The sequence below is a fragment of the Bos indicus x Bos taurus genome, chromosome 13 (assembly GCF_003369695.1).
Source record: "Bos indicus x Bos taurus breed Angus x Brahman F1 hybrid chromosome 13, Bos_hybrid_MaternalHap_v2.0, whole genome shotgun sequence".
In the NCBI taxonomy this organism is placed as follows: Eukaryota; Metazoa; Chordata; class Mammalia; order Artiodactyla; family Bovidae; genus Bos; species Bos indicus x Bos taurus.
The window spans coordinates 27,880,145-27,896,770 of NC_040088.1; the positions used below are offsets into that span (position 1 = coordinate 27,880,145).

The 16,626-nt window shown below is 49.6% G+C and overlaps 1 protein-coding gene across 2 annotated transcripts in view; it reads left to right on the top strand.

The window, feature by feature from the left end:
• The window catches only part of CDH4 (cadherin 4), a 478,624-nt gene that overhangs the window by 109,031 nt on the left and 352,967 nt on the right, over window positions 1–16,626 (top strand). The window lies entirely within an intron of this gene.

The window sequence follows — 16,626 nt, forward strand, 5'->3', positions numbered from 1 at the left end:
GTCCAGTCATCATCATGACTGATACCATCTTATCACGTTCACTCAGTGTGCTGGTGTTAGTCTGTGCGTGTGTCACACGTGTTGTTGTTTAGTCGTTAAGTCTTGTCTGACTCTTTTGTGACCCCATGGACTGTAGCCCACTGGGTTCCTCTGTCCATGGGATTTCCCAGGCAAGTATGTTGAAGTGGGTTGCCATTTCCTTCTCCATGGAATCTTCCCTACCCAGGGATTGAAACTGTGTCTCTTGCATTGGCAGGTGGATTCTTTACCACTGAGCCACAAGGGAAGCCCCTGCATGCGTGCATGAAAGCCACTTCAATGGTATCCCACTCTGCAGCCCTGTGGACTGTAGCCCGCCAGGCTCTTCTGTCCATGGGATTCTCCAGGCAAGAATACTGGAGTGGGTTGCCATGCCCTCCTCCAGGGGCTCTTCCCAAACCAGGGATTGAATCAGAGTCTCTTTAAGTCTCCTGCATTGGCAGATGAGTTCTTTACCACCAATGCCACCTAGGAAGCCCCAGGGAAGTCCATATCATAATATAAAATACTTACACAAGTGATCATGTTGTTATTACCATTGTGGTTATTACTGTTACTGATCTAGTACTGTGCTGTGTGTTCTGATATTTGTGAGGAAGAAGGGGGGTGCTGCCCGTTCACCTGGAGGGGTTTCCAGGTGCTGTTGTTGGTTTGCATCTCAGGTGAAGCGGGCAGTTTCCGGAGAGTCTCTCTCCTCTTGAACCACCTCCCCCAGACCATACCTTCGACCTCGGGTCCCTCCATCAGGTGCATCATCTCCCCCTTGATATCTTCTCCTTTGCTTGCCAAGACTTGACTCAAGGATTCATCCCCCACCAAAGTCTGTCCCACCCCTGCCTCTCTCTCGGCAGGTGAGGGGAGTGGCCCTGGGGTCTGGAGGTGGCTGCATTTCCATGAACAAAGGTTTTGCTCACTTGGACCTCAAGAACCTTGGCCTTCCATGTTCCCACTCTGATGGGGATGCAGAGGGACAGAGTGAGACGCTGCCCCTGAGCACTGCTGTAAGGAGGGGGTGGGGGCGGAGTATAGGGGAGGGATGTGGTCTGCGGCCAAAGGCAACATGCCTCATCTGAGCAGTCAGCCCCTCCCCACTGCAGATCCTTGAGCAAGAACCAGCACATGGACCAATTTCTCTAAAGGAGTCAAATCCATTTTATGGGAAATCTTTCCATTTTTAAATGTTGGAAGCTTCATATTAAAAAACGCAGAAACCACAACAGCCACTGCTTGGGCCAAAACAAACACTTGTGTAGTTTAGGAGGCTCAGCAGCCACTGAACTGCAAGCCCCTCAAGTCCCCTCCCTTCGCCTTCCCCATGCCCACAGTGACTGCAGCATCTCCAGGGCACTTCATGAAGATCAGCCCCTGGGCTCAGAGCCTGCAGGATCCCCAGCCATGGCTCCTCCCAGTGAATTAGGGGTGGGAGATCAAGGAGGTCCAACCAGTCCATTCTGAAGCAGATCAGCCCTGGGATTTCTTTGGAAGGAATGATGCTGAAGCTGAAACTCCAGTACTTTGGCCACCTCATGTGAAGAGTTGACTCATCGGAAAAGACTCTGATGCTAGGAGGGATTGGGGGCAGGAGGAGAAGGGGATGACAGAGGATGAGATGGCTGGATGGCATCACTGACTCGATGGACATGAGTCTGAGTGAACTCCGGGAGTTGGTGATGGATAGGGAGGCCTGGCGTGCTGCGATTCATGGGGTCGCAAAGAGTCCGACACCAGTGAGCGACTGAACTGACTGACTGCCTGACTGACCTCTCCATCTGAAGCTGGGCTCTCTCCCCCCGACCGGGAGGGGAAGGACGTGACAGGGCAGGGCTGGACCTTTGGAGGGCCTCTGGGGGTCTGCCTTCAGCTTCTAGGGCCTTCGCCTCTTCCTAGGCCTGAAATTTCGAGGCTTTGTAAAAAGAAGACATGCTGGGAGTTCATCACTGATCAGTGCTTCTCAAACCCAGAGGTAAAGACCCAACCACTTAGCCTATATTTGTTATTTTATAAATTATATGCAGGAGCTCCTGTATTATTGTTATTTAGTAAAACACACAACATAAATGGACACATTAAAGGATGAGAAAGACAGATATTTACTTAATTTGTGAACAGTAAAAGAACCTCTGCTTGTGCGTGTGTGTGTGTATATATACATATATATATGACAGTATTAATAATAATACTAATGTTCTGAACACAGCTTTTGAAGGCCTTGCTAAGTCTGCTCTCTGCATGTCTCCCGGCACGATAAACACCTAGGGCGAGCTCTGTCACAAATGAGGTGGGGATGAATCCGTACTAAATCCAGAGAGTCTTATTAATTTCACATGTTTGGCATGATTTCATCAAATCTGCTTTGTTCCTCCATGGAGATCTTTGGCAGCACTGTCAGCCTCTTTGGAGTCATTGTTGCAATCCTTCAGACCTCCTGAGTCAAGATGGGTGATTGGATGGTCTGTGTTGGGGGAGCTGTATCCCACTCTTATTTATTTGTAGTTTTCCTGAGATAGCCGGAGCAGTACCCCTTCAGCTTTCAGGGGTCTTGGTGTTCATAATGTGGCTAACAGATAGGGCTAAAAGTGGGGCCACTCTATCTGGCCCTCTGCCTGAATTTATAAATAAAGTTTTATTGGCACACAGCCTATTGTCGGGTGTCATCTGTGGCTGCTTTTACACAATAGCAGAGTTGGGTAATTGCAGCAGAGACCACATGGTCCTCCAAGTCTTAAATATTTACTCAGTGGCCCTTTCTGGAAAAGTAGTGATTCCCAAACATGAAGTGTGCCACCTCTGAACCACCAGGGGCCCTTGTTGACTATCTGGATCCTGACTCCTCCTCTGCAGATCCCATAGGCAGGACCTGGGGTCTGTATTTTAATGAGCTTCTCAGATCATTGGGAAGAATCTAGAACACACTCTGGTCTCTCAGTGATATCCTGTGAGGGTCACAGCTGCCAAGGGCTGAGGGCTGTTTCTCAAGGCCACCTGACCAGGGTCTCTCCAGGTACATCTGGCCTCAGACCACCTGCATAGAAACAGCTCACCTGGGTGCTCACAGCAGGTGCATATCCTGCCCCCACCCCTCTGCTAGGTGGGCAATCTTGTTTTAACCACATCTGAACCACAGACAGGCTGTGTGGCAGGGTCCACGCCTGGCACAGCCCCAGAATGACTCACCCTGTGTGATAGTCTCTCCCAGCTCAGTCCCTCCAGGTTCCTCAGGCTCAGAGCCCTGCGTGCCATGCGGAGGCACCAGAAGCGTATTGGTTCCCCTTTATCCCTGTCACTGCCTCACCTGTAACCCCATCTCAGCCCTGGAAACAACCCCAGGTGGCTGATGCCATAGGACTGGGAAGGGGTGATAGGGATCTAGTGGGTTTCTTTAGACTAGTTGAAAAGAATTTTGATAAAAATACATATTGAAATCAGAAACATCTGGGAAGTCTCTGAAAATACAGCCTCTTCTGGGGGTGATTCCTTTGGGAGGGGGAGTCCAGGCAGTTCTAGGGGCCTTCTCCCACCCAGCATGGGTTTCCAGATGGGTTCGCTTTGTGAAAATCCATCAGTCTGGATGTCCTGGGCTTCTGCGTGCCTTATTTGCTTTCCTGAACACATGTGTTCTGAAATAGAGGCTTTAGAAGGTAGGCTCAAGGTGACCTAGGGTCACCGTGATATACTGACGGAACTGAACTTGAAACCTGTATCTGGTGCCTGGGTGTCCCCTGCATTGCCCTTGGAATTGGTCATTTGTATAGGTCTTGTTATTTTCTTCAGAAAAGGACATAGTCTTGCTGCATTGTATATTTTTCTTGTTTAAAATGGTGATACATGAAATATAAGCATTTAAATTACAGTTTTTGTTTGGAAAAGAAAGAATTTCTAGGACTTCCCTGGTGGCCCAAAGGTTAAGAATCTGCCTGCCAATGCAGGGGATACAGGTTGGACCCCTGGTCGGGGAACTAGGATCCCGCATGCCACAGACCTACAGCTACTAAGCTTGCGCACCGCAGCTAGAGAGCCCGTGTGCTGCGGCAAAGGTCTTGTAAGAAGCAACTAGGACTCAATGCAGCAAACAAATAAATGAAAAAAATTTTAAAAAGAAATAGTTTCTGCCTGAGTAGGGACCGCCATCCAGTTGGCATCTGTGTCGGCAGTGCCCATGGGTCCTGCACCTGCCTTAGGAAACTGGTGTTGTATGAGTGGAGGAAGGAAGGATGAGATTCTTCCACACGTCAAAGTTTAGGAACCGGGCTACAAAGACAATTCTGTAAGTGCCTGGCTGTGCTGAGGTTGCTGTTTTTAAGCATCGCATCCACGAAATGGATATTTTAGGGGACAGGGACCTTACTTGTGCGACAGAGAACCAAACGTTGAGCAGCGGCAGCTCTGCACACCTTGTACTGTTGGGAGGGTGAGCTCACAGTCATCCTTTCTGCAGGATTTGCTCGCTGTTTTCATTTACAGACCCATGTTCTCACATTAGCATTGAATGAGCATCCAAGTAGATCAGCCTGGCTTATTTATCTTGGGATTGATGATGTACCATGAAAGATTTTCAGCTTTAAATATTTACGGAGGCTTGATTTTGCATTATGATAGATTTGCATCCTGGATTCTTGCAACTTAAGTAAAGGAGAGATGATGTTCCCAAGAGTGCTATTTACAGATAAAGAAGAGGAAGAAAAGACTAGAATCATGTTGCTTGAGACTTGTAAGGGTAAAGGGAGCATGAGGGACTTTGCATTAGTAACTTCTCCAGAGAAAGAATCTGTAGAATGTATAGATGGGGAGAGAGGGATTGTAAGGCCTTGGGTCACATGATGGGGGAAATCTGCAAAGAGGGCCGGAGACCCAAGGAAGAGCTGATTTGATGGTGTAGTTGTATTGGAAGGCAGGAAGTTTTCTCTTTGTTGAGGCACCGCAGGCTTTTCTCTGTCAAGGTGTCACCTGATTAGACAAGGCCCACCTGGGTTATGGAAGGCCTTATGCTCTATTCTGAGTCTCCTGATTTCGATGTTGATCTCATCCTCAAATACCTCAGGCCACCTGCAGGCTACTATACCTAGACAGAACATAAGGCCCAAGCTGACCCACAGCATTAACCATCACAGACCTGGCCATGGGTGAAGGAACCACCTGCCTCTTGAGGGAAGAGGCTATGTTCTGCATGAGCCGCTGAGACTTGACTTGATAGGAAGAAAGGTGCAATGGTCGGGCAAGAACTGCACTTGCTGTGCATCACTGGCAACCCTGTCGTTTCTCACGGAGAGGAAGCCAGAGCGGTCAAAGACATGAGGATGGCCAGCCTCCTCTGCCTGCATCTTCTTATGAATCACGTGCTTTAACCTCCCCAAAGCCTGGACACGGTGCCCAACCCGCCCCCCACAGTGACCCCAGTGGCCTTCTCTATAAACTGGAAAGGCAGGCCCATCCAGGATGCACCCCCCTGCCTGGGACCAGTAGACTCCAGCTGAGCGAGGATTGATTTTGACATATTTCTGGGGCATCGTACATTCTGTGCTGATGTATTCAGATGCAGGATCCAGAAAAGCACTAGATTTGGACACGTTCCAGACTGGCTTTCTCATTAAGATTCTCACCAAACGACATCCTCGCTCTTAGAAAAGCAATGAAGTGTCCATTTTCTTGCTTGGTTTTCTTATCAAAACTTGCTGCACAGATGTTTGTTTAGAAGTGACCTGGAGCTGTGGCTGCAGGTCTCGACCATGACAGTTTTGGTCAGTGAAGCCAGTCCCTCCAGGCCACTCTGTCAAGGTGACGGGGATGGCCTCTCACTCTTTCTGGGTCCCCCAGACCATCTCAACTCGGCCGCCAACCCTTCATGAATCAGGATGACCCTCAGACACACAGTCCACTCATGGAAGTTGGTCTACAATCCCTCCTTTCTTCCACCCTCTGGCCTTTTTCTCTAGAACAAGGAAGAGGAACCACATTTATATTTGTCATGAACAGTAACCGGTGCCTTATTCAGTGTCTGCTTGCATGTGTGATGCTGAGCCTTGGAGAGGCTACAGTGAAATGAACTCTGCGCCTGCCCTTCGCCAGCTCCCAGACAAGTGGTGACCGTGACTTGTGCCCCTTAGGGTGAGGGAGCTGTGAGCACACGGGCCCACCCCAGAGCCCAGTGGTCCCTGCTGGACACAGCATTCCAGATGCCAGAGTTGGAGCGAGGGTTTGCTGGGCAGCCTCCCTGGACCCCTTCCTGTCCTCTTTAGACAGGTTCCCATGCAGGGACAGCCCTTGCTATGGTGGATCATGGCCTGACCTCAGAGGACATTGACATGGAGTATAGTTCACCCTACTCTCACAGCCCTGGTGACAAAACAGAGCAAACCCCCATCTTCAGGGGTCTTCTCCAGGAGGATTTCACCCCCTCAACTTTAGAAACCCTTGGAGGCCAGAATGCTTTTCTATCTGTCCAGCACAACTCCCCGGGTTGAAGGCTGCTGAAACCATGCTTGTGACCAACAGTGTCTCCCAGAAGTCACAGTTGAATCCAGAAGTGCTTGTTGAAAGGAGGGAGAGGACGGAGCCCATTAGTGCTGATCCAAGGCAGGTGAGGGCAGTACTGAGCTGCAGCAGCCCAAGCAGAGGGGTGCAGTCCCGGGAGCATCCTGGACAAGCAGAGGGAGCTGCAGTCTGTGTGGGGGACAGACACCCCCCAACATTAGGATTAATATCAAAGGTTATGTCTTTTTGGAAGGTTCTGTTCCACACAGGCAGGCAGGGATCCAGGCTGTCTGCTCCATCCAGAGCCCAAGGACTCCTTAGTCACCACTGCAGGGACCTGCCCACTGGGAGGAACCCATGGCCAGAGCATCCACTGGCCAAAACTAGACTCACGGCCACCCAGAGAAACTGGCCTTTCCAGGGAAACTGAAGCCATGCAATATGGGGGTAGGGGCAGGGATGGTGGGACATGGGATCACCTTCAGGTCTGGTGGTGGGACGGCTCCTGCAGCACTGATACAGCTCCACCTCACAGATGCATGGTGGGGGACCCAGTGGTGTCAGCTGAAGTTTGCTCTGGCTGGAAATCTCCCTTATCATGTCTGCCCTGGTTATTTAGCTCTTTGGTCCAGCATGGAATTTTTTTTTAATAATGAGTGCTTGCAAAGAGCTTTAGCTTTAAAACACATACTTGTCTTACCTGAATGTGTGTTAGACCAATTTACAGATGAGAAAATAAGAAGGTTAAGCCATGTTCTCACTGGTTGCCATGGTGGAGTCTGTTGGAGAACATCCCTTCTCCCTTTCTTTCTTGTTTACGGATCCACAAATCTACTCAGGACAAATAACCTACCCAGACAAAAGGCTTGTTTCCAGGCTCCCTTGTAGCTAGGTTTCACCAGACAATTAAGTTCTCACCGAAAATATTTCGTGGGACTTAAGTTTTTTTTTTTTCCTTTTGCAAAATTTTCCTTATACCTGCCCCCGCCCCTCAACTTCCTTCTTTCCTTGTTTTATCTTGTATGGAACATAGAAGTGATGGCTGGAGGTCCAGCAGCCACGATGGGCCATGAGGGGACTTTGAGGATGGAAACCACAGGTACACAGGGCAGAGAAAGAGGAGGCTGAGCCTACATCATCCTGCTGGCCACTGTAATCGCCTGGATTGCACACCCCTGGCCTTCATTGACATGAGCAAATACACCTTTACAAGTTTGAGGGAGTGTCTGTGTGTCCAGTTAAACCTAACACAGTTTTTCCTGCTATATAACTTTTATTTTTTCTGGACATGATGAGTCAGGGGCACGTAGTACTGGCCCCATTTGCTGTCATGCTCTGTGGCTTCTGGTCACCTCTCTAGAACTCAGGGCACTCTGGAAAGTGGCCACTTTGTGCTGCCCTCCCCCCTCTGGGTGCAATGACTCCAACTAAATAAAGTTATGGTAAATATGTAAGCCGGATCCAGACAACAGGAAGTAGTCCTTTTCCACCTCACTTACTTCTGACTGGATCTCATAGTTCACCTTCTGAACTGTTCTCCAGGTGCTCCACCTCACATGCTCCCACATCTGCATCTTTCTTCAAGCAGCTTCTGCCTACGCTCATGGCTCCACATGGGACACTTGTTCTGCACAAATAATAGTAGATCTTAAATTCTCTTTGTCCCCTCAATCCAAAGGGCAAATGGAAACCACCATCTTTAACTGTGAAATTGCTTCCCCCTTCAGCTAAATACAATGAGAAAGTGGATGGTAGGACACAGCTTATCAGGAAGAATCTAGAAATCGCAGTGTGTGATCTTCAGCATGTGGAAATATCTCCACATGTTATTCTTAATTAATTATATTTTATTGAAGCAATTAGGTGACTGACAGCCTCAGTTAAGGACTAATGAGAGGACCATGTCTTTTCACGTGCTGCTGATCAGAACGTGCAGCCGGGAGTCCCGGGGGCCACGACCAGGCAGGGAGGGTGGAGACGATGCCAGACACTGCCCAGAGGCCAGGCAGGCAGGGGCATAGGACCATGACCCCCATCGTCTCTGGTCCCGTGGGTGTTTCTCCTCCTGGCTCCAGGAATGAGGCCCTGCATGCCCCACCTCGTTCCTCTGCTCTTTTTGCTCTTTTTCTGTTTGTTTTAATTTCTGAAAACAATGAGGACAGCTGTGAAGTCCTAAACAATGGCACTTCTGGGGAAAGTTGGGGTCATTTGTCTAATTTTCATGCTTTTCGCTCTCCTCCCCGATGGTGGAATGGTTTTATGTAGAGGCATCAGATAAATTTCATGCTTCCTGCCTTTTCTGAAATATCCAGTGGCACCCAGTGCACCTGGCTCAGACCCGGGGCTCCAAGACTTAACGGTGATCGTGACAGTTACGCAAGGAGATGATTCTCCACACGGCCGAGACTGAGGAAGAAAGCCGCGTGGGCAGGGGTTTGGGTGGAAGTGACACCTTGTTCCCTTAAGGCCAGGTTTCCTGTTAACCTGCATCCTTTCCTAAGGGAAACGCCCAATATCCAGGGTTTTGAGGACTTTCAGTGGGGGAGGTCTTGTCATTTTTAGGAAGAACATTGTCAAGAAAATCGTGGGCACAGTTGAGACGGTCTAAACACCTTCTCTGGGCTGATTTTGTTTAGGACCTGGTGACCACAGTTAAAGCTGTCTGTCCCCCATCTTTTGCACCTACCTCCCCAGGAGATGCAGGAGATCTGGTCCCACTCCCCAGAAGCCACACCAACTGCACTCCCCTCCTCTGCCTTCCTCGGGTCTGGCAACTTACTCTCTCCCTCTGTCCTGTGGACACCTTGCTGCTACCACTCCTGTCCCTCAAGGAGACCCCAGGCTTTATAAAGTGCCCTGGAATCCACCATCCCCACAGCACTGACACTTCCCAGCATGGGCTGGGTCCCAGTCTTAGAGACGGACCTGGGTGCCCACACGGGTTCTTAGGGACCGTGTTCAAAAGCAAGGAATAAGAAATCAGAGTGGCTGGACCACATACATGTAGCTATGGCCCTAAGCCCCCGTGTTCATATTATTAAACTAGTTAATATTCTCATGTCTGTGGCTGAGAGCAGGAGAAACCAAGACTGAAATAGAAGTATAATCCAAGGGCCCAACCCCGAGTAATTATTCAGATGAGTCACTTTTCAGTGAAGAAGTGGTGAAGTTGTGATTACAAGTCATCGAATGTGTGGAAGAACTGTACTCTTCTTCATGGCTCATGAATAGTGGTAGAGATCCCTGCAAACACTTCACACAGGGTTGGCCAGCTTTCCCCAAAGTGAGACAGAAACTTTCTTATAAAGAATTTCTCTAGCAATTCTACTCCTGGGGATATTCACAGGAGAAATGAGTGCATATATCACAACAAAAATGTAATTTAAAAATGTTCAGGCACGTCCCCAGAAGCTTTATTCATATATGATCAACACCGGGAGGTGCCCGGGTGCACACTCAGAGGAGAGTGGGTAAAAAGACCAGGGCACAGGTGTATCTCAGGATGCAGCACATAAGTGGAGGGAAGGAGCTATTCATGTGACATGCATGAGGGTCACCAGCAAGAGAAGCAGACCCCAAAGAGTGCACACCGACCATTCCAGTTGCATGACGTTGATAAACAGGCCAAACCTACTGTGCTAGCTTCCTATGGCTATAACAAGTTCACAGACATAGTGGCTTAAAGACCTAATTCACCCTCTTACAGTCAAGGGGTTAGTCTAAAGTAGGTCCTTGGGGCCCTGTTCCTCTGGAGGCTCTGGGGGAGAGTCGGCTTCCATGCTTCTCCAGCCTCTACAGGCGCCACATCACCCCATCCTGGGCTTCCATCATCACCTGTCCTCCTCTCACTCTGACCTGCCTGCTTCCTGCTTACAAGGGCCCTTGTGATTACATTGGGCCCACCCAGAATCCAGGATCATTCCCCATCTCAAGGCCCTTAACTTAGTAGCCTCGGCCAAGTCCCTCTTGTCATGTAGTCACATCTTTACAGGTTCTGGGAACAGGACGTGGACATCTTTGGGGACCGTCCTTCTGGCTCCCACACTAATTGGTGACAGTAGAATAGGAGGGGAGGTGCCTTGGTGGGGAGGTGGTGCTTGTGAACGGACAGGAGTGCTGGCCATGCTCAGTGGTCTGCATCACAGTATTGTTTACACAGGCACCTGCATCTGTGAAAATGATCAGGCTGTCACCTGAAAACCAGTGCACATTATTACTGTGTATGAGCACACATCAGTACATATTTTTTGAAAAAGAAAAAAGTTAAGATCAGTCACCTGACAGACACTGCACTGTCCGCGTGGCACTGACACCCCCACACTCAGGGGGATAAATACAGAGCAAGATTCTAGTGTCGGTTCTCCATGATGGCGCGTGAGGCCTGGAGCAGAAGGTGGGTGGACAGAAGCTCTGTTTTATGGACCTTCTTGGATCCTGATTCATTTTGCATACAATGCCCATGGAAGGTACATACTTTTGGAGGGAGGAATAACTTTGTTTTTTACCAGGGCCTCTTGACAGTCTGTGGGCTTCCCAGGCGGTGCTAGGGGGAAAGAACCTGCCTGCTAATGCAGGAGATGTAAGAGACGTGGATTTGATCCCTGGGTCAGGAAGATCCCCTGGAGAAGGAAATGGCAATGCACTCAAGTATTCTTGCCTGGAGAATCCAATGGACAGAGGCACCTGGCGGGTTATAGTCCTTGGGGTTGCGAAGAGTTGGACGTGACTGAGCACGCGTGCTAACAGTCTGCAGGGTGGGCTCTTCCAGACATCTATGGGATGAAGCTCTCTGTGACCACTGGTGCCCTGGTCCCTTGCGTGTCCTCAGGTTGCCCTCAGACAACTACCAGGGGGACAGGTCCACTGGGGCCATCCAGAGTGTGTCCATCTGCTTCTTCACTCCCGAGTGTGACATTTAAGTTTCTGCATGCTGAGCAGCTTAGAAAACTGCCAGGCAGTTGTGTCAGAAGGCAGCACCGTGGATATTTGCATGGTGCATTTGGTTTCCAGGGCCCAGCTGGGCTGGCCCCCAACAGGGACTTCCCAGTCTATCACTGACCTCAGAGAAGCCCATGCCAGCCCTGTAGCCACCACAGCGAGCATGGCCCTGACCTTCAGCTTATCCTTCATCCAGTACCAGAGTCAGAACAAACAAAGAGACATTGAAACAGCTGGGATTCAGAGAGAAGCACGCCACACCCCCATAATGCCCTTTAAATACCTTCCACGTCGAAAGGCGTTCCCTCCCTCCCCAGAAGGAACTAAAATGTGTTCTTCACAGATAAATATTTCAGACCAGACCAGCTCATCTGGATCAAATGTTACCTTTTTAAAGATGCAAATTGAAAATTAGCATCAAAACATGAGGGTTTGCTGGGGCCCAGGAAGGGCTTCATGCTCAGCAGAGCCCAAGCACATCAGAAATCAGGCCCCAACCACCTCCACCCTGAGGTGGAGCTCGGTGTGTGCTGTCGCTTCACTTCATGTATTTTAGAGTTATTTTAAAAGGAAGCAGGATAAGAACTACTAAGCATGTCCTGAGCAGGAAAGAGCTTCTGTATATGAGAGATGTGAGCCCCAGAAATCATTCTGAAAAGATTTTAGGGACTGTTCTATAACACTGCAATTTCCCCGTGGCCCTGAAATGTCATTTATTTTTTAATGTTCCCAGTTTAGAAACTTTGAAAGGGGATCAATCAAAGCTACCAAGATATAGCATTAAGTAGCTGAGAATATTCGGTGTTTTAGTTCATGTCTGGAACTCATAGACCACAGGCCGTCCTTGCACAGACCTTAGAAGGAATATCATTTCACACTCTTTTCCCTCATGAGAACTAGGAAACTCAGAGAAGTCAAGCAACCTGCTCGAGAGCACACAGCTCAAAACTGAGCAGGGATCTCAACCAGCAAGACTGAGTTCTGGGATCAGGCAGCTTCTGCACTGGGACAGGGCAGGCTAGAGTTGTAGGGAAGCCTGGTGACACTTCAGTGCCTTTGCCATAAGCTGTCATAAAAGAATACCTTGTGACCATAATCCATACATCCACTCAGCTACCCACTTATTTATCCACCCACCCACCTATGAATCCATTCCTCCATTTAACTATCCATCCACCCACCCCCCATGCATCCACCCATCCAACACCCACCCACCCACTCAGTCATCCATCCATCACCTATCTATCCATCCATCACCCCACCCATCCATGCATCCATTCTTCACCTATCTATCCACTCCCCCGTGAATATCCATCTACCTATCCATCCACTTATCCATCCACCCATTCATCCACTTATCCATCGATCTATCCAGACATCCATCATTTATTCATCCATCCACTCAATATATCTGTCATCCATCCATCCATCCAAACACCCACCCACTCACCCATGCATCCATCCATCCACCCATCCACCCACTTATCCATCCATCCATTCATCCATCTATGCAAACAACCATCCATCGTTCATCCATCCAGTGTATCCCTCATACATAACATCCATCTACCCACTCATGTATCCTTTCTTCCATCCATCTATCCATCCATTCATGCCTCTATCCATCCTGGATTGTGGGGATTCTGCAGTCAACAAGGCTGAGAGAGTCCCTCCTTTCATGAATCTAACATTCTTACTGTTCACTCTTCACTATCCTGTACCACCATCAGAATAGGAGACTGTGTGGTGTCCTGACCAGGGCCCCCAGAGATCCACCTTTGGGCTTATCTAGGGCGAGTCTGATCTCAGAACTGCATTAGTCACTCCCTCATGTGAGGAAAAGCTGCCTTTTGAGATGGAAAGACCTCAGAAGAGCTTATGCCTGGATAATTGCCTTGGCACAACCTCAAGTGAGACTCTCTCATCTTCTTTATTTTAGTTTTTACACGGGCAGCTTTCCCACAGGGTCAGACGGCCCAGCTTCCACACAGAGGCTCAGCTGCCGGCTGGGCGCACTGTGTCACCGCCTCAAAGATGCCGCCAGCAGCCACCCCCCGACACGGCCCACCATATGCTCTGCGTCTACACCGGGCAGCTCATTTCATGGAACTCTGGTGCAGAGCGAGTTTTCAGCTAAAAAAGTTAAATGAAAATGAAGTGAGCAGTGAGTGCCAGACCTGGAAGGCAAGCAGCATGTGGAGGGCGGGGCATGTGTGTGGCCGAGGTGCATCCACACGGGGGCAGACAGAGCAGGTGGCCAGCGGGCATGGGCAGGGTGGACAGAGACTCAGGCCACGCACTCGTCAGGCCCACGGGGTGTCTGACCAGCTGTACACTCACTCCTCAGCCTGACCCAGCAAGGGGACCGCGGATGACGCTTCATCTCAGTGTGTGACCACAGGTTCATCCCTTCCCTTCTCTCAGCCACCTGCCTCGTCTGGAAAGAGGTGAATGAGACCAACCCCCCACCCCGAAGAGCCAGGCCCCCTCCCTGTCATTCTGCTCTGCAGAGCAGACAGAGGACGCTTTCCTTCACTGAGACAACCGACCGTACCCTGCAGGCGCCAGACACTCTCTCTTCTGGGGTTGCCCAGCCTGACTCACTGCTGAATCCTGGTAGGCAGGTGAATATCTGTCTTCAGTCCAGTCTGTTGCTGTTGTTTAGTTGCTCCGTCATGTCTGACTCTTTGCAACTCCATGGACTGTAGCCCGCCAGGCTCTTCTGTCCATGGGACTTCCCAGGCAAGAATACTGGAGTGGGTTGCCATTTCCGACTCCAGGGGATCTTCCCAACCCAAGGATTGAACCTGTGTCGCTTGCGTTGCCAGGCAGGTTCTTTACCACTGAGCCACCAGGGAAGCAGTCTAGTCAATACTAAGAAAAACAAGGGAATTTCAGTGTGTGTTAACATGAAAATCTGTGTGCAGGGCATGAACCAAGGGTGACTGGGGCTGGCTCACAGTGTAACTGAAAGTGAGGGCCGGCTGCTTGCCGCTCAAAAGTCAATGAAGTGGCCGGGTTGGTGGACAAGATAGTTTGCTCTATTTTGGATGTCTGCAACCTAGGGGGAGACGCTTGTCCTCAGGCCCCTCATGGGTATCTCCTCTTGGGCACCTGGGTCTGTAGCAGCCTCATCAACTTCCTCATCTGGAAGTCTTTCTATGAGTTTGACTTCTCTCGGGAACCCCTATAAGTAATTGTCTTTTTGTGACTGGCTTATTTCACGTGGCATATTGTCCTCAAGGTTTGTTCTCATTGTGGCGTGTGTCAGAATTTCCTTCCTTTTAAAGGCTGAATAATATTCCATTGTGTACATACACCCTATCTTCTTTACCCATTCATCTGTTAATGGCACTGAGAGTGCTTCTATGTCTTGGCTGTTGTAAGTCTGCACTGGACGTGGGAGGCAGATATCCTTTCCATATCCTGTCGTCACTTTCTTTGGATAAATACCTAGAATTGGAGTTGCTGGATCATATGGTTGTTCTCCTTTTGACTTTCTGAGATACCTCTATACTGTTTTCCATAGGGGCTGTACCAGTTTACATCCCCCCAACAGTGTCCAAGGAATTCCTCTTCTCCACATCCTCACCAACGCTTGTTAACTCTTGTCTTTTTGATGCAACCATCCTAACAGGTGTGAGGTGACATCTCATTGTGGTTTTGTGATCTGCATTTCCCTGGTGACTAGTGATGCTGAGCATCTTCTCATGTACCTGTTGGCCATCTCTATCTCTTTTTTTTTTGGAAACATGTCTACTGCCGGTCCTTGACTATGTTTTATGACTACGTTATTGTTATTTAGTCTCCTTTGACTGTTTTCCTTTGTTTCCACATTTCTCATTTTTCTAATTAAACTTATTCTTTGAGTAAAGTTTTCCACAGACAAAAGGCAAGCAAAGGACCTGGAGGGTAGAAATGAATGATAGGGCCCTGATCTATTTTAGTTTTACTTCTTTCTAATTCGGAATCCTGCTATTTCTTTCTCTTGCCTACTTGCTCTGGCTAAGACTTCCAATACCATGTTGAATGAAGGTGGTGAGAGTGGGCATCTTTGTCTTGTTCTTGACCTTAGAGAGAAAACTTTCAGCTTCTCAACATCTATTATGATGTAAGTTGTGGGCTTGTCACATGTAGTCTTTATTATGCTGAGGTACGGTCCCTCTATGCCCACTTTCTGGAGAGCTTTTATCATGGATGGATGTCAGACACAAAGGTCTGAATTGATTTGAGGGATACGGGTTTATGCATTTTAATTTAAGGCAGTATTTTTAAGGTGGTAAAATCTGGACTGTTTCGTCCTGACTCGCTGCCCTTGGGGAGGACTGAACGTCTGTGCAGACACAGGGGCGCACATCTCTGGGCTGACCCACGTGTTGGATGGAATGACTGTGGACCCAGGGAGAGGCAGAATTGAGGAGGTGTTTGGAAATTCTCGTTTTGAACATGCAGGACCAGCCCAGCCTGGCGTTACTGCTCAGTAGATAAATACGAGGCCCACAGAGCTGACCACGGTGCTGTAGGTGAGACTCAGACTCTGCGGCCCAGCTCCTTCTCCTAAAGGAGAGGCCTCTCTCAGGGGCCATGTAGTCCAGGCCTCCCTCCCTCCCTCCTCTCCTTTCTACACCAGCTCTCCCCTTCCCCCCTTTCCCCCACTCCCCATACCGCCAAACCCTGCTGAGGTCACTGTTTCTACTTGAACCAGCTGTGGAGTGTAGGATATGTACCAAATTGCCAGCCAGCCGTTTCCTCCGGAAATACCGTGGGTGCAAGCGAGCGCTTCAGGAGTGACCATTGGGCCATCTGCACATCCCCGTCTGAGCTGACCGTTACCAGTAACTGCCCCACACACCGGCCCGCCTCCAGCCACAGCACGTTTATACACTGATACCTGAGGACGCTGAGATGAGCACCGTGCACCTGGGAGAAGCCTAGCTGCTTACTTCCCAGAATGTCAGTCGGCTTCCCCAGACTCACGCTGCTTGTTTTACGACTGAAACAGTTCCGGGAGGGCTGGAGACGCTGTGCGTGTGCAGTGGGGTGGGGGGGCACACATCTGGACCTGACCCTATCCCTGAGGCCCCTCAGAGGTCATGCTCAGGGAGCCTCTGTTCTGAATGTACCACCAGAGGCCTGACTCCTGCCCATGTGCAGAGCCCCGGCTGTCTGGTCCAACAGTCA